The sequence below is a fragment of the Canis aureus genome, chromosome 10, assembly GCF_053574225.1.
Source record: "Canis aureus isolate CA01 chromosome 10, VMU_Caureus_v.1.0, whole genome shotgun sequence".
NCBI lineage: Eukaryota > Metazoa > Chordata > Mammalia > Carnivora > Canidae > Canis > Canis aureus.
The window spans coordinates 37377131-37401858 of record NC_135620.1 but is presented as its reverse complement, the minus strand read 5'-3'; the positions used below and the strand labels follow the sequence as shown (position 1 = coordinate 37401858).

The window sequence follows — 24728 nt, the reverse complement described above, 5'->3', positions numbered from 1 at the left end:
TTTCCTACCTCACAGCTGAGTCCTTCAGTGGGTCATGCAGAATGTATTCATTTCTCAGTGTGTCTGTACAGATCAGGAGAAAAGGGAGGGGTGGAGGAGGTGGTGATGAAAAGATTAAAAAAAAAAAAAGATAAAAACCACTATTACTGAGCACCAACTATGTGCCAGATCTACACTAACCATACCTAATCTCATTGAATCCTCCCAATACCCCTATGAGATGATCACACATATTTCATGGACCAGAATACTGATGCTTGGAGAGAATGAGTAACTTGTATAAAGCTGTTCAGTGGGAGGGGTGCCTGGGGGCTCAGCTGGTTAAGCCACTGACTCTTGGTTTTGATTCAGGTCATCTGGGTCAATCTCAGGTCTTGAGCAAGACCCAATAGGGGGCTCAGTACTCAGCCCCAGGTTTTGTGAGATTCTTTCCCCTTCCCCCCGTGCTCCCCCTCAAAATAAATATTAAAAAATATATATATTTGGTGGGAAGGTTAGAATTCAAAACCACATCTGGCTGACTCCTAAATCCATCCTCTTTCATAACACAGTATTGTCTTCAATAATAATCACATCTGTGTTGGGGTATTCTATCTGCAGACTTAGATATTTCACCTTTAAAGACGACGTCCGGTTCTTTCATCAGAACAAGACCATGACAAGGGGGCTGAGACAATCAAAGAATTTTAGAATTAAATAGGACTTTAAAGACCAAGCCCATCCTCTTTATCTGACATTAGGAATCTAAAGTCTAGCCCATTTAGGTGATTTGCCTGAAGTCATGAAGCTAATAAAACTGTGCTCAGAAAACTCAAGCTCCAGACTAAAACTACTCCCTCCTGGGACACCTGGGTGGCTCAGTGATGGAGTGTCTGCCTTCAGCTCAGGTTGTGATCCCGGGATCAAGCTCAGCAATGGGCTCTCCACAGGGAGCCTATTTCTCCCTCGGCCTATGTCTCTGACTCTCTCTGTCTCTCTCATGATTAAATAAATAAAATCTTTAAGAAATAAAAATAAAACTACTCCCTTCTTTCCTCTTAGCAGGTTGCACTGCCTTTGTTTCTTCACTTCATGGAAAGCCTCTGTCAGCTTCTGCTGTACCATTGTTTTGTTGTTACCAGGCAATAACTGTTCAGTAAAGCTGATGGATAAAACGGTAGGGTCTTCTCTGCAACATTTTATGACCTATACAAAACATCCATGTGTTTTGTATTTGAAAAAGTTGGACGCTAACTGAAATTGCTTCTCAGGTAAACTTAACACAGAATCATCAGAGATCTGCTTAAAATGAAAAATATATATATATAAAATTATATATATATATATATTTGGCTAGGATAAATATCACGATGGAATAAAGAACTGTCAAAAGGAGGCTCTACTCCTGCAGAAAATTTACAGCCTCGGAAAAAAACAGCCGGGTTTTCCCTGTCTGGAGGGTAAGCTACAGATGACAGCCTACTACAACTCATCCTTTCATTTATCAAACATGGGTAGAATGTCAAGTGTGTGGCTGGCATCTTTTTTTTTTTTAAAGGATGAAAAAGACGTGGTCCTTATCCTGGAAGAGTTTACGGATTCTTGGGAGGGGAAAAGCCTGGCAGCCTGGAGCAGTAAACCTTAGGAGCCCTCTGGGTCCTGCCCTCGGGTCCAGCCCTCGGGTCCCTCCTCAGTCCTCGGGGTACTGCTGCAGCGGACTCGGTCGGGACGCTCCACGGAGATCTTCCCCCAGGGGGCGGAGAGGCCCAGCCCAGGGAGGGAGGCGCATCCCCACGCACGACACCAACAGCCCCAGGACAACTACGAACTAACTCGGGGCTCCCCATTAGCACCCATACCTTCCTCAACACCTCCCTGCCCGACTCGTTCGCCCCCGTGGTTACCTCAGGGGGCTCCCGTGGTCCAGACCGCACACCCAGGACCCCCCCAGGGGCAGCTCCAAATCTCAACTGGTAGAAAGAGGCCTAGGCAGATGGCCGGGGTCGGAGCAAACACTGTTGGAACCCGACGGGCTCTAGGACCCGGGGAGGGGGAAAGCGCATTTAAAAAAAAAAAAAAGTGGGACCGGAGGGGGAAAGCCCTGGAGAGACTGTGTTTACAACGGCCACTTCCGGAGCCTCGGCGGCGCTCGCAGACCTCCGCAGACTTTGGCAGGCCTCCCGGCCCCGCCCCAGCCGGCCCCTTGCCGCCCGCCGCCCGCCGCCCGCCGCCGGGGGATACGCACTGGGAGAATGCGGCGCTCCGATTGGAAGAGGAGGGCCCGCGAAGCTGCGCGGCCGTGCGGGAAGGCGAGGCAGGCGCATGCGCCGTTGCTGAGGAGCGGCGCGCGCGAGACCACGCGCGATCCCGCGGCGCGCGCGCCCTTTCGCGCGAGAGCGGCCCGGCCCGAGCTCCGAGGTGCTGTCCTCAGCGCGAGGTCGCCGGGTCAGGGACTCAGAAGCCGCAGAGCCGACAGACAAGGCATATGTTTAAACCCCAACAACCCCTCTTTGGCGTCTAGTGAATAAACCTCTTTAAGAGGATGGATCGCCGACTGTGCGTTAAACTACCGATCGCCAGGCCAGTGCAGCCCCTCGGGGTGTGTGCCCTGGAGCAAGGGCCGGGGTGGGGGGCTCGGCTTCTCTGGTTTCCCGCTGCTTAGCCCGCTCTCCGCCCGCAAGACGCTTCTTGTCCCCTCCTCCCATCCCCATTGTGTCCCAGCTGGGGTTGTAAACAACGCCGCGAAAATGCGGGTCAGCGCGCTGAAACTGTTGCAGCGCCTTTTTTTCTTTTTTTTTTTTTTTTTTATTTTTTATTTTACAAATAACACATAAGGAGGTACCAAGCGAAAAAGTCCTTAAAGGCTCGGCCCGGGCTCCCGCGCTGCCCCCGCCCCCCAGCCCCCCGGCTCGCGCGCATGCGCCCTCCCCTGGTGAATTTCTACTTCACAATCTGCTACCGCCCGGGGGACACTGGAAAACCTGACGCTCTTTTGTTCCTTGGCCTTTCAAAACCTATTCCCCAAAGAAAAATGCAAATTGGCGAGATTTTGATTGAGGATTTTTTTTTCTCCTTAAGATTTTATTTATTAATGAGAGACACAGAGAGAGAGGCAGGGCTGCCGGGCTTGATCCCGGGACCCCAGGATCACTCCCGGAGCTGAAGGCAGAGGCCCAACCACTGAGCCACCCAGGTGTCCCTAGATTGGGGATTTTGTCTTCACCATCTCCACCTCCACCCCTTCAAAAAGGTGTTTGATACGAAACAAACCGTTTATGCCAAGACTGTCCCGTGGTGATTGCGATCAACCTGAAACCAGGTGTAGTGGCCGTCTTTTCCCTGTCTTGCTGGGGACAGCCAACCTCATAAATGCAAATACAAATTGAGATTAAATCCTCCTTGATTCATGTAACACTGAAACTTGAATTGGTTTGATTTTGTTACTTATGTTTAAAAATGAAGACCACCCTGCTTCCTAATAATTTTGCCAGGAAGAGGATAATTGGTTCAAAGGAAAGTGTTTATGGAAAGGATAAAAAGAGCCCACCCTAACATTTACAAATGCAGTGTAAAACTACTACAGCAGACTACTGAGATCTGAGATTAAGGCTTTTAAAGGCTTTTTTTTCTTAATTTTTCTTTTTCTTTTTTTTTCTTTTTTTCTTTTTTTTTTTTTTTTTTTGCTTTACAAGTTTTAACTACTTATAAAATCTTTTATGTTTAGAAGAATAACAAAATTGAATATTATATGGCAAGAATAAATGGCAAATGTACTATACTGCACACTTTTTTTTTTTTTAAGATTTTGTTTGTTTATTCATAAGACACAGAAGCAGAGACACAGGCAGAAGGAGAAGCAGACTCCATGCAGGGAGCCCGATGTGGGACTCAATCCCGGGACCCCAGGACCACGCCCTGGGCTGAAGGCAGGCGCCAAACCGCTGAGCTACCCAGGGATCCCCTACGCCCTTTTGTTAAATGAAGAATAAGTGCTATATGAAGGCTTGCAATCTTCATTTATTTGTTCATTCATTATTTATTGAATACAGATTATATACCCATCCTGGAGCTTGGTGATAAAAATACAAGACATTTAATATAGGTGCAATGGGAATCAGAAGAGGCAAATGTTAATAACAACCATGAGCCCCCCCAAAGGCTTTATAGACAACTATGAACTTACTCTAGGAAGCTGGTTTAGAGTCACCACCCTGAGAAGGAACTGGAAGACACGGAAGCTACACACACCAACACAAGAAACATCATGAGGCATTGGGAAACTGGAAGCTCTGTGTGCTGGATTCAGTGGGAAAGAGTAGGGAGTTAAGATAACACACTGGAGAAGTAGGCAGACCCAGATCACAGGGACCTTCTAGGTCATAGCGTACTCCCACTTGATGCATGGTTTCTCTTTCCATAACTTCCATTACCTGCAATCAACCAAAGTCAGAAAGCAGATCATCCTCCCTCTGACATATTCAGAAGATCAAAAGTAGCCTAACTCTGTGTCACGATGTCACATCAATCATCTCACTTCACCTAACCACATTCACACTTTATTATCTAAGGAGTACAATACAATAAATATTTTTGAGGGACCATATTCATGTAACTTTTATCACAATGTACTGTTATAACTTTCTTTTTTTATTGTTATTGTTAATCTCTTACTATGCCTTATTTATAAATTTAACTTTATCATAGGTGTGTACACATAGGAATAAACACAGTGTTATAGTATAGTGTTTGGTACTACCCCAGCCTCGGGCATCACTGGAGATCTTGGAATATATCCCCCACAGACAAGGGAGGACTACTGTACTTAATCAAGCAACAAAGCTAATGAAGGGTGTCGAGCAAAGAAGTTATAGTAATTACTCAATAAATCAGACTTTTAGAATATTTGGAGGTTTTCTGTTTTTTTGGATATTTACAAGGTTAATTCTCTTCTGCTTCTGTTCGCCTAACACGCTGCTGCTACTTACAAAAAGCTGTACGTAAAAGAGGTTTTCTAATTCACTTACCTTTTCACTTTAAAAGTCATAATACTCACCTCATTCTTTTTCCTGCCAAGATCTTATTCAATTCATCCCCAGCACTCCACCAAAACAGCTTCCAAAATCAATAAGGATTTCATTGCTAAATCCCACTCCCCTTGAATTCACTGACACTTTGATCCTCCTCAGATTTCTCTGCAGCATAGGTAAGACTTTTGGTTCTCCAGCTCTTTGATGTTTTTATTGCTTGCTGCCCAGGGAACTCATGGCCCTTCTGGCCCCTCAATGTGATATTTTCTCAGTCAACTTTCACATATTACTGTATAAACTTCTCGGTGATTTCATCCATCCCTGCATCCACATGACATCATAATATCATAAACTCAGCCGGGGTTGTGAATTTTTAACTCTCATTTGAACAGTATCACTTTAATATCTGGCAATATTGTCCTCAACATATATCTAAACATGATCTTTCTTAACTTCTTAATGGAACCCCCCAAACTGCTGCTCTACCAACTTATAAAACTAATCTCTCAAACATCGAAATGAAAAAAAAACTCAGAGAATCATTTTTATCTCTCAAGCTCCTAATTCCTACATGTGAGAATCACTAAACCCTACTTACTTTTTTCTACCTCTCCTGTCCTGTTTGTATGCCTACCACTAAACATCTTGATACTTTGTTTCTTTACTGCTTCATATACAGACACTTGTGATCAGAACCTGCTTTGTGGCCTGGTGCAAGTCACTCACCTCCCCTTTCTGTACAAATTCTCAACATTTTTATAAGTTGACAACCAAACATCTAGGGCATTTTTAAGCTGGCAAATATAAGTGGAAGAGATCAAAAAATAGAAAAAAATCAAAAGCAGGCCTAAGGGCACATGTGTACCTTTCTGACACTAGGGGAGTGTTATGAGCTGATTTTATGCATGTGAGCCTCAGGGTTTTTTAAGCGCCAGATGAGCCACATCCTTTTGACCCTTCAGTAACCTCCCTTAGAAGGTTCAAACACCAGGTGCTTGATTATTATGCTGCTTTGGTATCAATTCTCAGAACTGCAAGTCCTTGCCATAATTGCTGCTCTCAATGGCTCTGGTCCTTTGCTCCTTCAACCTCCATTCAGTGTTACAATGGAAATGATCCTTCTAAAGTATTCCTTCTAAAGTCATCCTTAAAAATTAAACAACAACTGTGATCAAGCTGCAAATGAGTTTATTCAGAAATAGCAGAGGAATTGCAATTTGGGCCAACTATGGTGAACTACAGGCAAGTCCAGAGAACAAAAGGAGAGAGCATCCTTTTATAGAGGAAAGAAGAAAATTGGGAGGAGCTGTGTTAGAAAAGTTCATTGGGGGGATTCCTGGGTGGCGCAGCGGTTTAGCGCCTGCCTTTGGCCCAGGGCGTGATCCTGGAGACCCGGGATCGAGTCCCACCTCGGGCTCCCTGCATGGAGCCTGCTTCTCCCTCTGCCTGTGTCTCTGCCTCTCTCTCTCTGTGTCTCTCATGAATAAATAAATCTTTAAAAAAAAAAAAAAAAAGGTCATTGGGGGAAAATGAGAGTTTTATATACCTATGTATGTAATTTTCACATCATAACTCAGAGAAACTCAGATTATGTTACCTTATCAATCAATTCTTATAATGGATCCTCAGTCCTTACTGCATTAAAACCCAGACTTAACCCCCTCTCCCCTCCCCCACCAGTCAAGTGCCCCTAATCTTGTCTGTACCTGCCTTTTCAGTCTTGTCTTCTCCTTTCTTTCTTTCTTTTTTTGAGAGAGACAGAGAACATGCAGGGAGGAGAGCATGAATAGGGGTGTGAGAGTGAAGGGGGGGGGGCACAGAGAGAGAGAGAGAATCTTTAAAAGGCTCCACGCCCAGCACAGAGCCCAACACTAGGCTTGATCCCACAGCCCTGAGATCATGACCTGAGCCAAAATTGAGTCAGATGTTTAACTGATGGAACCACCTAGGTGCCACAAAGATACATTTTTTATAGTTGCATTGTAATCTATTTTGTGGATACCTGTAATTTACTTATCCATTCATCAAAGTTGTTTCTGACCTGTTCCTTTTCTTGAAAAAAAGGCGGGAGGCACCAGGGTGGCTCAGTTGTTTAAGTGTCTGCTTTCAGCTCAGGTCATGATTCCAGAGTCCCAGGATCAAGCCCCCTGTTGGGCTCCCTGCTCAATCAGGAGCCTTCTCCCTCTCCCTCTCCTGTGCTCCTTCTTATGCTCTCTCTCTCTCAAATAAATAAATAAACTCTTAAAAAAAAAAAAACTGTCTCTGTAGATATACTTTGCATATTTGTCTTATAAAGTCATATTATAAATTTCTAGTATAGAAATTGCTAGATGAAAGAAAAAGCTTTTTTTTTAAGTTTATTATTTTTTTTGGTAATATCATCACCCAACATGGAGCTCACACTCATGACCCTAAGATCATTAGTCGTATGCTCTTCCTACTGAGCCAGCCAGGCACCCAGAAAAGAACAAGCTTTGAAAACTGAAAGCAATATAATTACCTGTCCCTATCTTGAATAATAGTAGAACTAGACACTAGACATACTCTCCCGTACTTATGTTAAACAATTCTGAAACCAAGCAAAAATAACCTGGTTGGGCAGCCCGGGTGGCCCAGCGGTTTAGCACCGGCTTCAGCCCAGGGCTTGGTCCTGGAGACCCAGGATGGTCCCACGTCAGGCTCCCAGCATGGAGCCTGCTTCTCCCCCTGCCTGTGTCTCTGCCTCTCTCTCTCTGTCTCTCATGAATAAATAAATAAAATCTTTAAAAAAAAATAATAACCTGGTTGCTTCAATTAATACTTGTTTTTGGAAGATAAACTGTGAATTTGTTAAATATATTGCTCATGAAAATTAACAGTTAATTTAAAAAATGCTTCAAGACCATTGTCCTACTATGCCCATGAAACTAAGGCTATTGTATCATAAACTCTGCTCAATTTCAATAATTTCCCTAACTTGCTTTCTTCCCTATAGTTATTCAGCTCCAGCCCTAAAATCCTAAAAATAACTGGCCCTAATTTTCCATTTTGAGATACCACTAAGGCTCAGTCAAGTGGTATTCTTCCTTCTGGCAGTGAATCTAATGATTTTAACTTTGTTTCAGCAACAGTTTTTATGATGAGCTTTTGAGGAGTCGACATTTGACAGCATATTTAAATTTTTTATACATAGTACCAGGTTACCTTCTAGGAGGAGTGTATCAATTTAAAGAAATAACAATAGAATGAGAGAATGGCTGCTTCCCTTTGCCCTTGCCAGCACTAGATATTTTTGCAGTATTGGAGCTTTCCCAATCTGATAGGCAAAGTGACACATCATTGTTCTAATGTTCTTTTAATTTGCATTTATCTGATCATTAATGAAGTTCAGTAACAACTAGCAATGCCATTTCTATCTCATGTCCCAGGAAGCATGAAACCACTATTACAGCACCACTGCCATAAGAAATTAGAGCAGAGGGACGCCTGGGTGGCTCAGCAGTTTAGCGCCGCCTTCAGCCCAGGGTGTGTTCCTGGAGACCCAGGATCGAGTCCCACATCGGGCTCCCCACATGGAGCCTGCTTCTCCCTCTGCCTATGTCTCTGCCGCTCTCTATGTGTCTCTCATGAATAAATAAATAAAATCTTTATAAAAAAAAAGAAAAAAATTAGAGCAGAGAACTGGCCAAGTCTAAGAATTTCATTCACTACCTTAAGGTGAAGGCTTTGGAGTAGATGGCAGAGTAGGAGAAACTAAGCTCACCTCTTCCCAAAATGTAACTACGTAACATTCATATGAGTGTAAATAACCCATAAAACGCCCCAAAGATGGCTGGAACAAACCGCAGAACTAAATGTAGAGGCTACATCAGATAGGGTAGGGAGGGCAGGCATGTGATGGTAAGCTAAGGGACCTATGGGCCATCCATGGGAGGGAATCACAGGCATGGAGAGGGGAGAGAAACAGATCCACACCCAGGAAAGCCTGCAAGGGGAAGATGAATCCCCATAGCACTTGGCATAACCTTAAAATGAATTATTACAAAGCTATAGCCAAGCCTGTGTACTTCAGGTAGCATCCTATAAAGAAATATATTGTTAACAATTGAGTCTATTTATTATTATTCCTAGCCAATCTGAAGAGCACAACTGGAAAGCAGAAATGTGGTGGGAGTGGTGGGGAGTGGTGCGGGGGTAAGGGTAATCAATGATGGGAGAAAGTAACTAAAATTGGCATGTATAACAATGTAAAATAATTACTTCAACATGAATAGCGGTGTTCCTGCAAATTATATGTAATAGGAAAGTGTTCCTCTGACTGGGAAAAAATAGAGAGGGAGACAAACCATGAGAGACTCCTAACTCTGGGAAATGAACAAAGGGTTGTGGAAGGGGAGGTGTGTGTGTGGGGGGGGGGGGGATAGGGTAACTGGGTGACAGGCTCTGAGTGGGGGGCACTTGATGGGATGAGCACTGGGTGTTATACTATATGTTGGCAAATCGAACTTAAATAAAAACAAATGTAAAAAAATAAATAAAAATTAAATGTTAAAAAATAAAATCTAATTAAAAAAATAGGGTTTGGCGCCTGCCTTTGGCCCAGGGCGCGATCCTGGAGACCCGGGATCGAATCCCACGTCGGGCTCCCGGTGCATGGAGCCTGCTTCTCCCTCTGCCTGTGTCTCTGCCTCTCTCTCTCTCTGTGACTATCATAAATAAATAAAAATTTAAAAAAAAAAAAATAGGAAAGTGTTCCTCCTCTACTTGTAAATATAGACAAGCATTCTCTGCTATTTATCCTTAAGTGATCTGAATGTATACATTTTTATTTTTTTTTTTTTTTTTTTTTTTTTTTTTTTTTTTTTTTTTTTATTTTATTTATGATAGTCACACAGAGAGAAAGAGAGAGAGGCAGAGACACAGGCAGAGGGAGAAGCAGGCTCCATGCACCGGGAGCCCGATGTGGGATTCGATCCCGGGTCTCCAGGATCACGCCCTGGGCCAAAGGCAGGCGCCAAACCGCTGCGCCACCCAGGGATCCCTGAATGTATACATTTTTAATCTAATAGTTACCCAATAGTCTTCTTTTTTAAAGATTTTATTTATTTATTTGAGAGAGAGCAAGCACAAGCAGGGGGAGGGGCAGACGGAGAGGAAGAAGCAGACTCCTTGCTGAGCAGAGAGCTGGATGTGGGGCTCCCTCCTTGGACCCTGGGATCATGACCTGAACCGATCAGACACTTAACCTATTGAACCACCCAGGCACCTGCCCAATAGACTTCTTTTTTTTTTTTAATTTTTAAAAACTTTTAGGTGGTATTTATTTATTCACAAGAGACACAGAGAGACAGAGGGAGGAGGAGACACAGGCAGAGGGAGAAGAAGCAGGCTCCATGCAAAGAGCCCAATGAGGGACCCAATCCCAGGACTCTAGGATCACACCCTCAGCCAAAGGCAGGTGCTCAACCACTGAGCCACTCAGGTGTCCCCCCAATAGACTTCTTTACAAAAGGAAAGGGATTATGTGTATTTATCTCTGGAGGGAAGATCTGAAAGAGGCCCAGATTTGTTAACAACCTGCATGAGACTGCTAGACAGAATTCATCTCCCACAGCTCACCTTATATTTCTCTGTTGAGGCTCTAAGCTACTGTCCTAGATAAGAAATAACTCAAATCTAGAGAACTGTACGTCTCTAGAGAAGGAAGGAGAATGCCGCCCACAGTGATACTAGCCACTGTGGTTAGAAGTCAGGATTTCCCAAAAGGAAAAAGGAGCACTATTGCAGAAGGGAGGGTGGACCTGAGGACCGCAGAGAGAAGTTGGGAACCAGCCATTCTATATTAGACCCTAAGAAATTATAATTTATTAAGCATCTTTGTCTATGACCTTATGAGACCTCACATTTAATGTATAAGCTTTTTTTTTTTTCAAGGTAAGCTCTGTACTCAATGAAGGGCTTGAGTTCATGACCCCAAGATGAAGAGTTGCATGCTCTACCAACTGAGCCAGCCAAGCACTCTTAATGTATCATTTTAAATATTCTGACAATAAATAAATAAATAAATGTTCTGACTCTATTGGAGAATTTAACGACTCTGTAGTTGGAGTTGTTGATGGAAGTAAGAACCAGTTTATGAAGGGAAATTAGGCCCGCCCTTTATTACCCTTAGCTCTCTATAGAAGTCCTTGTGGAGAAGTCAATGTTGATGCGGGAGGAACGTACAGTTAATGAGTTCCAGGTTGTAAGCAGTCCAAACAAATACAGAAGTATGGAGGGGGCCCACCGACAGAGAAGCAGTGATCAGCTCAGAAGCACAGTGAGAAAAATCCCTTTCCTTTTAAAAAATACACTTGAGAAGATGTCTCTTAAAGGAGAGTAAAGTTTGGAAGATATCTATCTATACGTATATATATATATATATATATATATACATACAGATAGATAAATACACATAAATCTATTTCTGGATTTTTCTTTTTTTAATTTTAAATATTTTTATTTATTTATTTATTTATAAGAGACACACACAGAGAGAGAGAGAGAGGCAGAGACACGGGCAGAGGGAGAAGCAGGCTCCATGCAGGGAGCCCGATATGAGACTCGATCCCGGGTCTCCAGGATCATGCCCTGGACCAAAGGCAGGCACTAAACCACTGAGCCACCCAGGGATCCCCCTATTTCTGGATTTTTCTATTCTGTTCAATGAATCTATGTTCTCATATCATACCGTTTTAATTATTATACCTTTATAGTACATTTTTTTTAACTGCTAGATCATCTCACCTTTCAAATTTTTCTTGGCTATCCTCTGCATTTATTAATTAAGATTTTTTAACAAATATTTACCAAACCCTTGCTAGATATTGTAGGTCCTGGGGACATAAAAGCAGGCAATATACCAAAAAATCTCTGCTTTCATGGAACTTATGTTTTAGTGAGAGGATACAGGTGAGGAGCAAAACCAACATAATCCCAGTCCACATGTGACACCCTCAAAGGACCAAGCATGCTTTCTTTTCCCTATATTAAATAAGACTGACACCAAGCAAAAATTAATTCACCTATTTGCTCCAGAGAATACCTATTCCTGGAAGATAATGCTATGACCTAAACAGTTTATTTATCAAGATGAAGAGCTTTCTTTTTTTTTTTTTTTAAGATTTTTTAAATTTATATATTCATGATAGACAGAGAGAGAGAGAGAGAGAGAGAGAGAGGGTCAGAGACACAGGCAGAGAGAGAAGCAGGCTCCATGCCAGGAGCCTGACACAGGACTCAATCCTGGGACTCCAGGACCATGCCCTGGCCCAAAGGCAGGCGCTAAACCGCTGAACCACCCAGGGATCCCCAAGATGAAGAGCTTCCTTTTTTTTTTTTTTTTTTTTTTTTTTTGAAGAGCTTTCTTATTAAGAATTGCCTCCAGATGTTCCTCCACACTCTGCCCAAATCCAGTCCTCCAAACAAGTTCCTTGCTAGCAAAACCCACCTTTAAAAATATTTCTATAAAAGATTCTTCCTAATTTCTTCATTGTAAGAAACTCATGACATAGGTGAATTTAGGCAATAGCTTTGATCCCTAAAGAAGACAGAGAGAGAGAGAGAAAGAGAGAACAAACAGGGGGAGTGGCAAAGGGAGAGGGAGGAGCAGATTCCTCTGAGCAGAGAGCTGGAAGTCGGGCTTGATCCCAGGGCTCTGGGACCATGACCTGAGCTAAAGGCAGATGCTTAAATAACTGAGCCACCCAGGCATCCCACAAAAATCCTTTTAAAAAATGTTTTGGGTCATCCAGTTGGCTCAGTTGTTAAGCATCCAATTCCTGATATCAGCTCAGGTCTTCATCTCAAGGTTGTGAGTTCAAGCCCTATATTGAGGGGCTTGTGTGCATATATTAAGCTTGCTGGCTGTGGAGCCTACTTAATAAATAGTAAGTAAGTAAGTAAGTAAGTAAATAAGTAAATAAAGTTTTATATATACGGAAATTTATTCATAATTTTTAAAAGTCTGTAATATTACTGAAAAATAGATAAATCTTTAGACATAGTGATAAAACTTTAGCTTAAAACACCTTTATCTGGAAAAAAAAAAAAAACACCTTTATCTGTTTTTCCCAACTTTCTCACAAAATAAAAGCCCTATATAGTTTTTTAAATACATGACTTGGGGTTAGTTTCTTATGATTTAAACTTTTTAAATTTCTAGGTTAATTCTGTGAGTCCAAAAACTTATTATTTCCGCAAATGGCTTAAGATTACAAATATAAAATCATCTTTACCAAATGAAATTGCAATAACGGATATTTTTAAAAGATTTTATCTCATGGATTCTTTTATTTATTTATTTATTTATTTATTTTTTATTTATTTATGATAGTTACAGAGAGAGAGAGAGAGAGAGAGAGAGAGGCAGAGACACAGGCAGAGGGAGAAGCAGGCTCCATGCACCGGGAGCCCGACGTGGGATTCGGTCCTGGGTCTCCAGGATCGCGCCCTGGGCCAAAGGCAGGCGCCAAACCGCTGCGCCACCCAGGGATCATGGATTCTTTTAATACTACACATGTTAAGGATGCAATGGGTTAACCGTAAGTGGTATTTACAGATTTTTTTGGTCAACTTTAAGACCTTAAATTCAGGGATCCCTGGGTGGCGCAGCGGTTTGGCGCCTGCCTTTGGCCCAGGGCGCGATCCTGGAGACCCGGGATCGAATCCCATGTCGGGCTCCCGGTGCATGGAGCCTGCTTCTCCCTCTGCCTGTGTCTCTGCCTCTCTCTCTCACTGTGATATGAAAATAAGATAATTAACAAATATACTGTGGTATCCCAAATAATTTTCATGTAGACAAACATGAGCACTAAACATAATTTTAAATTACTCTCGCTCCTTGTTTTTATATACATAATGACTATAGATTAAAAAGATGTCAAATGCTTTTGAATTATTATGTTTGGAGCCTGCTTCTCTCTCTGCCTGTGTCTCTGCCTCTCTCTCTCTCTCTCTCTCTCTCTCTGTCTCTCATGAATAAATAAATAAAATATCTAAATAAATAAATATGTTTGTATGTACCCACATATGTATGTATGTATTATTCTCCTATCTCAAAATATATTAAAGTAATAATAAATACTCCATGGAAAAAATAAGCAAGATTGTTCTTGGTTTCCTCCCTTCTAATTCTCTTGTTGGAAAAGTTCAAAATTGATTAGTCTGGTTAAGTTTGTAATAATGAGGGACATTGGTGGCTCAGCAGTTGAATATTTGCCTCGGGCTCAGGACATGATCCTGGGATCTGAGATCAAGTCCCACATCAGGCTCCTTTCACAGAGCCTGCTTCTCCCTCTGCCTGTGTCCCTGCCTCTCTCTCTCTCTCTCTCTCTCTCTTTCTGTGTATCTTATGAATAAATACATAAAATCTTTTTTTTAAGTTTATAATAATGAAGATTATTAAATAGAAATAGGAATATACAATCAAAACCATAAATATGGTATGCCTGTTTGCTGTTTAAGGATATTGTTGTGGCATGTAACTATGTTAAATTTGAAGCACTTGCCTGGCTCCCTCAGCAGACCATGGACTCTTATCTGTGGGTTGTGAGTACAAGTCTCATTTTGGGGGTACGGCTTACTTAATAAAACAATTTTTAAAGAAAAAAAAGGTGTTAAGCTCAACAACATAATACATACATTGTTTTATTTAATAGCAAGTGTTAAATATATGTTAAAGCTACTTAAATGCCTTAATTTAGTCATCTATTGGCATATTCATATATTATACATGTTATTTTTTTTATTTAATAAATTTTTATTTATTTATGATAGTCACACACACACACACACATAGAGAGAATGAGAGAGAGAGAGAGAGAGAGGCAGAGACACAGGCAGAGGCAGAAGCAGGCTCCATGCACCGGGAGCCCAACGTGGGATTCGATCCCGGGTCTCCAGGATCGCGCCCTGGGCCAAAGGCAGGCGCCAAACCGCTGCGCCACCCAGGGATCCCCATATATTATACATGTTATATATATGTTTGTATGTGTGTATGTCTAATGCATATGTAGAAAAGTATATAAATCTTTTTTTTTAATTTTTTAAAATTTATTTATGATAGTCATACAGAGAGAGAGAGAGAGAGAGGCAGAGACACAGGCAGAGGGAGAAGCAGGCTCCATGCACTGGGAGCCCAACGTGGGATTCGATCCCGGGTCTCCAGGATCTCGCCCTGGGCCAAAGGCAGGCGCCAAACCGCTGCGCTACCCAGGGATCCCAGAAAAGTATATAAAGATAACTTGAAAAGGTTTATTTAAGATAAAAAAGATAATAAAAGTCAAATTTGAGGGCTTATGCATACTTTACTATAGTTATATGAATGGAGAGGTGCCTGGTGGCTCAGTCGGTTAAGCATCTGACTCTTGGTTGTGGCTCAGGGTGGGGAGATCTAGCCCTGTGTCCAGCCCCGTATTGAGCTCCATGCTTAGCACAGTCTGCTCCACATTTTCTCCTTCTCCCTCCCTCTTTGTTCTCCCCCCTGCTTGGGGGCATGTTCTCTCTCTCTTGTTCTCTTTCCCTCTGTCTCTCTCTTTCTCTCTCTCGTGTGTGTGTGTGTGTGTGTGTGTGTGTGTGTGTGTGAATTAAAATAAACAAATAATATTTTTAAAAAATTATTATATGGATAGAAGACAAAAAGTAAAATTAGAACCTGCATTTTTTTCTTTAAAACAACCTTGTCATTCTGGCTTGGATGAACAAGAGTTATTTTTCATTTATAAAATATTCAGTTAGTTCTCTAGACTTTTGGCATACTTCTGAAACATTTTGACAAGAAGTTAAAAAAAAAAGTTAAATTCCTTCTAACATTATTACCTATTGCTGTGTTTCCTATTTATTAACTACAACTATTTCTCGCCTTTGAATAAAATGACTTATGTTTGTATCTTATCTCCTCTGACAACTTTTTCTGATTTTGTCCTAGATTCACCGATTCCTGGTCCCAAATCCAGAATAATCAGACTCTAAGCTTTCTTTTTTTTTTTTAATTTTTTTTTATTTATTTATGATAGTCACAGAGAGAGAGAGAGAGGCAGAGACATAGGCAGAGGGAGAAGCAGGCTCCGTGCACCGGGAGCCTGATGTGGGATTCGATCCTGGGTCTCCAGGATCGCGCCCTGGGCCAAAGGCAGGCGCCAAACCGCTGCGCCACCCAGGGATCCCGACTCTAAGCTTTCTTATGAATCAAAACCATCTTTGAGTTTACTGTAGTAGCAACCAGTTCAGCCAAAGACTCAGTCCCTCAGCTTATACAAGAACAATAGTAGAAACATTAAGGCTTCTTCAACACTCTCCAAATTTTAATTAACTTAAAACATTTTTATCAGAACTCTTTATTGAAATTAGGATAAAAATTAAATTATTGGTATTTTTCAATGACTGTGAACTTCTTCTGTACCAGTTATTAGTTTAATATTATTGCTGTGTTCCAAATCTACACTTTTTTTGCCCTGATTTTGTGATACTCATACTGGACCCTACAATCACTTCTCCTTTGTCAACTGATGAGATGTTATGATTGATCAGCAGAGGGCAATGGAGTGACACTGCATGGCCACAGAGGCAGGAAGACATTTTTCTTGAAGGCTCTAGACTTCTATTATTATTCTTTCTTTTTTTAAGATTTTATTTATTTATTCATGAGAGAGACAGAGAGGGAGGTAGAGACATTTGCAGAGGGAGAAGCAGGCTCCTCACAGGGAGCCCGATGCAGGACTTAATCCCTGGACCCCCGGGATCATGCCCTGAGCTGAAGGCAGAAGCTCAACCACTTAGCCACCCAGGCGTCCCCCTTTAACACAAGAAACCAAGAGAGGAGCTCCAATTGTACTTTCAGCTTGTGCTCTCTCTTCTTGGGGCTCCTTTGATAGCCCACCAACATCCTCTGGCAAAAGCTAAATACTTCTACAGATTGACTCAGCCTGCCCATACTCTCCAGCAATGGTGAACCACTTCTATAGACCTCTCTGGCAAGTTTCTTCACCGCTGGCAGGCTGTGTGGTGTGTAGGCAGTAGTCATGTCCTCTTTGAAGAGGTCTAAATCTCAGCCTTTGGGGAGTGGTAGATAGGTGGGAAGAGGATCCTTTCCTAGTCATTAATTCCTGTATTGCTCCTTTTTTCTTCAGCCTAGAGGTAGTAGCTGCATTTTTGTACTTGCTATTCTGGATCTCTCAGAGTTTTCTTCTTCTTCTTTTGTTTTTATTTTAAAGATTTTATTTATTTATTCATGAGAGACACAGAGAGAGAGAGAGAGAGAGAGAGAGACAGAGACACAGGCAGAGGGAGAAGCAGGCTCCATGCAGGGAGCCCGATGTGTGGGACTCGATCCAGGGACTCCAGGATCACACCCTGAGCCAAAGGCAGGCACTCAACCGCTGAACCACCCAGGCGTTCCTCAGAGTCTTCTTTTATCTCTACCTCCTACTAGTTAATAATTCTTGATATTAATTTTCCTTATTCAAAAAAGCTTATGTGTTTTGGTCTCCTGACTGGTCCCTGATTAACATATCATAGGAATATACTTTTGTTCATGTCCAAAGACTGGTACAATAACTGTCTCCAAACAGATTTTATTTCTAGGCTATTAACTTCCAATGCCTTTGTCAATCAGGGACCATCATAACACACTTTGTGGTACAAATTTAAAAAAACCTTGTAGTCTCCTTCCTGTTCATAATATGTTTCCATTCAATGGATTATCATTAATTACATCCTTCTATATTAATTTTGTTACACCTCAAGAAAGAATTCTACTCCCTTCTATTCCCACATTACTTTATCAATAAAGAGACTTCATTGCCTTTGAGCCTTGATGAAAAGGACCTTATCAGTTACTGTAAACATCACTATAGCAAAAATCTCCAGTGTTGATTCTTAGAACCATCTCTCTCAAGCAAAGAAATTTAAGTCATTGTTAAATTACTGGGAAACTGTACTAACCAGAACCTATAACATCAGGAGGATATAGCTGCAACCCAAGACTTTCAGATCAATAAGATGACTGCATGAAGTAGATAGCTTCCAGCCAAGGCTCATGAAATTAAATCTGGATGACTGGAGGTACGGACTGCCATGCTTTAATCAGCATTCTTTTGTTCTTCATTTGCCAAGCCACTTTATTTCCTCTTGGTTGCTTTTTTTTTTAATTTAATTTTTTTTTTTAAGATTCTATCTATTTATTCATGAGAGACACACAGAAAGAGAGGCAGAGACACAGGCAGAGGGAGAAGCAGGCTCCATGCAGGGAGCCCGATGTGGGACTCGATCCCGGGTCTCCAGGATCAGGCCCTGGGCTGAAGGCAGCACTAAACTGCTGAGCCACCTGGGCTGCCCCCTCTTGGTTGCTTTAAGGTTTTTGGATTGTTAACTATGATATTTATGAGATCCCTATGCTCAATAATGCTGCTTGCATTACTAGTCACTCCTTGGTAAAAGTCCAATGCTTGACTCTATTTTCCTTGTGATTTGGCTAAAACACAAAATCAAACCAATTCCTGAATTTATATTTGCTTTCCTTTGGGTGCCACTCATTTTCCTTTTATATTAGTTGCCACTCATTTTCCTTTTATATTAGTTCCTTGAAATAATTCAGTTAATTTCCGGGTAATTGAATTCATCACTAAGTGATTTTTTGGGGGGTAGCACAACAGGTCAAACAGCCAGAAATCCCTTATCACATTCCCTCCAAAGAAACAATACTTGGGAACTCTGTAATACATAATTTGGCTAACCTTTGGCCTTGATTCCTAGGAGATAATCTCTAAACCTTCTTAATTTCCTGTGTATCTTTCTTATTCAGGGTGGACCCCTCAGACTACACCTGATAGTTTATGCTAGTGAGGTGACTCAAATGGAGGATGGCCATGCCAGAGAGACCAACCATGTGATTATAGGATTGGGGGTTTGAGTCATGTGATATCATCTTGACCTCTGGGAAAGAAAGGAAGCCTGGAGATTGAGCTCAACCACAACCACACAGGCAATGATTCAATCAGCCATGCCTATCTAATAAAACTTCAATAGAAACTCTGGACACTGAAGCTCAGATGAAGTTCCTGTTTAGCAATATTCTGAGTATTTTCACACTTTTTTTAAAAAATATTTTATTTATTTATTCATGATAGTCACACAGAGAGAGACAGAGAGGCAGAGACACAGGCAGAGGGAGAAGCAGGTTCCATGCAGGGAGCCCGACGCGGGATTCGATCCCGGGTCTCCAGGATCGCGCCCCGGGCCAAAGGCAGGCGCCAAACCGCTGCGCCACCCAGGGATCCCTATTTTCACACTTTAATGCTAGGAGAGTAACATATCCCTGAGAATGATGGAAGCTTCATATTTGAAACCCTCCTAGATTTCACCCAATGCACCTCTTCTTTTGGGTGGTTCTAATTTATAGCCTTTTGCTATAACTGCAATCACAAATATTAATGAGCACTATTCATGAGTTCTGTGAATCTGTCACAGATAATTAGTAGATTATCAAACCTGGAGTTGGTTGTGGGACTTCCTCAATTTGTGGTCAACTGGTCAGAAATGAGAGTCAACCCTGGAGAATGCCAATCCTGTGGCTGGTATCTGAAGTGAAGGCCGCCTGTGAAGAACTTGTGTTCTCAAAATTTGCATTTTTCAAAAAAGATTTTATTTATCTGATACAGAGAGAGAGAGAGCGTGCACAAGCATAAATAGAGGGAGAGGAAGGCAGAGGGAGAGGAAGAAGCAGATTCCCCACTGAGCAGGGAGCCTGATGATGTGGGACTCTATCCCAGGATTCTGGGATCATAACCTGAGCCAAAGGCAGATGCTAAACTGACTGAGCCACCCAGGTGACCCTCAAACTGCATTTTGACAAACTCACTGTAGGAAACTTTTGTAGGAGCTAGCCTTTGCAACCAATAGAAGTATAGCTTGAAGAGGATCCCAAAAGAGATGGAAGTACATTCAAAGACTGTTCTGCTTTTATAGATCTTACATTAAAGGCACAGTGGTGGACTGTACCACAAGCTCATTTACTTCAGAGCTACCCAGTAATCTCTCTATTACAAATAACATCTCTTGGGACGCCTGGGTGGCTCAGCGGTTGAATGTCTGTCTTTGGTTCAGGGCGTGATCCTGGTCCGGGGATTGAGCCCCACATCAGGTTCCCGGCAAGGAGCCTGCTTCTCCTGTCTATGTCTCTGTCTCTCTGTGTGTTTCTCATGAATAAATAAATAAAATCTTAACCATTGCTTGGCACCTTGCAATTGGTATTAAATGTGCAGTACAAAAACTGACTGCCATCAGCAGATTGTAGAGAAGTGTTACCTTGGTTAATTGATGCCTGCTTTCAGGATAGGCCCAGGTATCACCTAGGATTTATTTTAGTCTACGTATTACCCTGCCCAGAACAAAAATGTTACTTAAATCATTTAATTCAACAAGGAGGGAAACTGCTCTCTGATTTGAGTTCAAAAACTAAAAACTGAAGGGAGTTTTTTGGGAACTGCCTTCTTCTATATCTAAAACTTTTCATTTTATGCTTTCCAAAACATCTAAAAAATTACAAATAATCTTACATGCCATGGTTCAGAAAGTAGTAAAACTAAATAATGTGTCTAAGGCCATGGAACTTCTCCCCTAAAAATTCCATGAGATTAGGTAAACGATAACTCAAAACATAGAGTCATTGGACATAATATTCTTTTCTTAAAGGAGACTACATGCTGCATAAGGGAAATAATATTGTACTTACATATTTGCAGATTTCTCTGGGTCCTTTATATCACTAAAAAGATCTGAAAAACAAATAAAGATACCATTAAATGAAATAACTTGTCTAACACTCAAATATCCGGTTCTGTGGGCTCTTCATAGTTGAAATGGAATCTATTTTCTTAATTTAGTTTGAACATGTTTACCCAAATTAGATTACCATTTGTTTGTGTTGCAATGTATGAATGTAGAACTCCAGACTCTTACCTGCTGCTGTGCAATCATTATGCATCCTAATGATCTTCTACCAAGAACAAGAAAAGTTGACACTCTAAAGGTTGAAATGACTACCATCAGAAAACACAGTCAACCACAACATCCAACATAGGGTAGATCCAGATTAATGATGTCCCCAAGTGATAAGTGATCTTCCCAATTGCCTGCAAATGATAAAAAGCGAAACAGAGAATTTAAGCTAATGCAATTCTCAAGTCTCTGTGTTAAATAATCACGAAGAAAAATATTAGCTGCTGGTTGGGGAAATATAATGTGAATTGACTAAAAGGCTTATTTATCAAAACTGCTAGCCCATCAAGACTCACTAAGGGGGGCCTGGATGGCTCAGTTGGTTAAGTGTCTGCCTTCAGCTCAGGTCATGATCTCTTGATCCAGGGATCAAGCCCTTTTGAGCTCTCTGCTCAGTGGGGAGTATGCTTCTCCCTCTCCCTCTGCCCCACCCATCAACCTCTACACCCGCTTCCCCATGCTCATGTGCTCTCTCTCTCTTCTCTTAAAGTATTTAAAAAAACCTCACTTTAAGATTCTTATTTCACTGAGCCCACTAATTCAAAACTATTATATCATAAACTCTGTTTTTTCCCTTGCAAGATCTGCCTTAAAGTTATCTAACCCAAGCCCCATGTCTCATTTTACATTTCCCTCATTTCCTCATTTTGAGACACTCCTTAGACTCTGTCATGATGTTTTCCCTTAAGCAAAAGTAAGTTTAGTTTTTTTAAATCAACAGGTGTGTGTGTGCATGTATCTGTGTGTGTTAGAGGAGATCAACACTTGACACAGGCAATAAACAAGTAAGTAAAAAAATATATTGTATGCCAGATACACATAGGTGCTATGAAAAAAAAAAAAAAAAAAAAAGCCAGGGAAGTACATGTGGGTGGTGGGTAGGTGTGGTTGTTCCAATTTTAGATTAGGTAATCAAGGAAAGCGTCCCTGAATGGATGACATTTGATCAAAGACCTATAGGTGATGAGAGGAGAGCAAGCATGCAGCTGTTTAGGGAAAGAACATTCCAGAAAGAAGGAATAGCAATTGCAAAGAGTGTGAAGCAGGAACTTGCCTGACATATTGAAGAAGTAACAAGGAAGTCAGTATGGCTAGAGAAGAGAGTAAACAGGGGTACCTGGGTGGCTCAGTCAGTTCTTGGGCTCAGGTCATGATCTCGGTGGGATTGCAGGGGGAGGGGGTGGGGGTTGGGGGGAGTCTTGGGATGGAACCCAGCATTGGGCTCACTGCTCAGCAGGGAGTTTGCTTTTCCCTCTCCCTTTACACCTCCTCCTCCACTCATGTTCTCTCTATCTTTCTCTCAAATAAATAAATAAAATCTTAAAAAAGAAAAAAAGAAGAGAGTAAACAACAGAGAGGTAGGATATGAGGAATAAAAGGTAATAGGAGGGAGACAGGTTGTATAGGACCTTTTCTCTAAATGAGATGGGAAACCATTCAGGGGAACTTTAGAATTCATTTATCAAAGAGTTACATGAAATGTTTGGATTACTTAGGGGTTAATTGACATTTTTATGATATTGAGTCTTCCTGTCCAGGAAGATGTCATATCTCTCCATTTATCCTAGACTCTCTTTTATGTACTTCAATAAACCTTAATAGTTCTTGTCCCTAAGAATGTTTTAAATTCTATTAAGTTTATTACTTGGATTTTAAAGGTTTAATTTTTATTTTGCTTCGTTTTTCATTGTTGTAAATGGGATTCCCCTCCTATTACATTCTCTAACTGTACCACCTCTCACTCAAGACTGTTAATCTAAATTCAACCACTATCCTGACCTCTATCAAGCAGGTTAATTTTGCCTATTTTATAAATATATTCTATTTATATATTCAAATGATTAATATATTCATATAATTATATTTATATATAATGTAAATCATATATCATATAAATATAATCATATGAATATGTAAATATATAGAGAAAAACTATTAACTTTTAACATATTCCTCTTATAGTTCAGAATTAATGCTAACATCCATTTAGTTCTTTCTCTTGGAATATTTTGGTAATAATTATATTACCTCTATATAATGGTAATTTTTTGACTCAGCTCTGTGCCCAATGTGGGGCTTGAATTTACAACCCCAAAATCAAGAGTCACATACTCTGCCAACTAAGCCAGTCAGGCACCCCAGACAGTTTTTCTCTTTAGTCATGGTAGTTACAACTCATTTGTATTATCTAGTTTATTACATTGGATAGAATTCTCAGGAAATTTCTGAAAAAAATGGGCAACAACATTTGTCTTATTTTTGTGACTTATCTTTGTGACATTAATGTGAAATAATTCTTACATTTATTCCCTTTTAATTAATATAATTTTGACTGATTATTTTTACATTAAGAAATTACCTTTCTTGGGACGCCTGGGTGGCTCAGTGGTTGAGTGTCTGCCTTTGGCTCAGGGTGTGATCCCAGGGTCCTGGGATTGAGTCCCACATTGGGCTCCCCCCATGGAGCCTGCTTCTCCCTCTGCCTATGTCTCTCTCTGCCTCTCTCTCTTTCTCTGTCTCTTGTGAATAAATAAATAAAATCTTTTAAAAATAATAAAAAAATAAAACTTTTAAAAAAGAAATTACCTTTCTCTTACTAATTTCCTATTTCTTTTTAAAAAAGCCTATCTTTGCATTGGTAGTGAGCCAAAAGCCTATCTTTGCATTGGTAGTGAGCACCTTACTCTAAGTGGTATTTTTTTTTCATGTCGGACAGTAACATGCTGATGTCACAACAATGTTTGAGGGAGGCACATGTCACACAACAGCGTGAACATCCAATCATCACACTTATGAACTACAAAACGATCTGTAGTAGCATATTAAACAAGCAAACCAGTGGGATATAATCAAAATGCACCTATATGTTGTTTCTCATGGTCCCTTTCTTCTTTATTTATTCATTTTTTAAAAACTTATTTATTTATTTATTCATGAGAGACACAGAGAGAGGCAAAGGCACAGGCAGAGGGAGAAGCAGTCTTCATGCAGGGAGCCTGATATGGGACTCAATCCCAGGACTCCAAGATCATGCCCTAGGCTGAAAGCAGGCACTAAACCACTAAGCCACCCAGGGATCCCCTCTCATGGTCCCTTTCAAATGTATTCAGTAGGCAAGGTTTATTCCACCATCCTGAATTAAACTCAAGTTTAATTTTTCTGATCACTCTTAGAGAATTGAAAGTCCAGACATCATCATAAGAGGCAAATCTCTTTTCAGTTCAGTAATTAGAGTGTTTTGTCCAATATATGAATTAATATATATTAACGCTTTAATCTTCATGTAAAGGTTAAGATTTCCCACCCACATATCTTTAGGTAGGGCCTGGTTTAAGATGGGGTGCTTGCTTTTATGGAGGAAAACATAATGAATTTCTCCTCTTCTCATTTACTACTTGGAGGAAAGAGATGAAATGGGAGCAGACGATTTATACTTAATTTCTACTATTATAAGATGATCTCATACTCTCTGGGTCTAGGAAATTTGTGTCTAATTTTTTATTTTATTTATTTATTTATTTTAAAGATTTTATTTATTTATTCATGAGAGGCACAAAAAGAGGCAGAAGGCAGAGACAAATGCAGGGGGAGAAGCAGGCTCCCTGTGGGGAGCCTGACGTGGGACTCCATCCCAGGACCCAGGGATCACTCCCTGAACTTCTGAAGATAGATACTCAACTGCTGAGCCACCTAGGTCCCCCGGAATGT

The 24728-nt window shown here is 41.1% G+C and overlaps 1 protein-coding gene and 1 non-coding gene across 16 annotated transcripts in view; both read right to left on the bottom strand.

The window, feature by feature from the left end:
- Positions 1 to 2348, bottom strand: part of CCDC171 (coiled-coil domain containing 171) — a 403894-nt gene extending 401546 nt beyond the window's left edge. For 5 of the 15 annotated variants that reach the window (XR_013387817.1, XR_013387815.1, XR_013387816.1 and 2 more), the window contains exon 1: positions 1884 to 2173. The gene's annotated coding sequence lies outside the window, so the exon portion shown is untranslated. Of the gene's footprint in view, positions 1 to 8; positions 64 to 1883; positions 2174 to 2224 lie in introns of those variants that run through there. The other 10 variants (XM_077912029.1, XM_077912033.1, XM_077912035.1 and 7 more) reach the window with 6 other exon arrangements.
- Positions 2349 to 23726: 21378 nt separating this feature from the next.
- LOC144322856 (small nucleolar RNA U13) lies at positions 23727 to 23829 on the bottom strand. The gene has a single exon (XR_013388470.1). It is a non-coding gene; the product is annotated as a small nucleolar RNA U13 (small nucleolar RNA).
- Between the last annotated feature and the right edge of the window lie 899 nt (positions 23830 to 24728).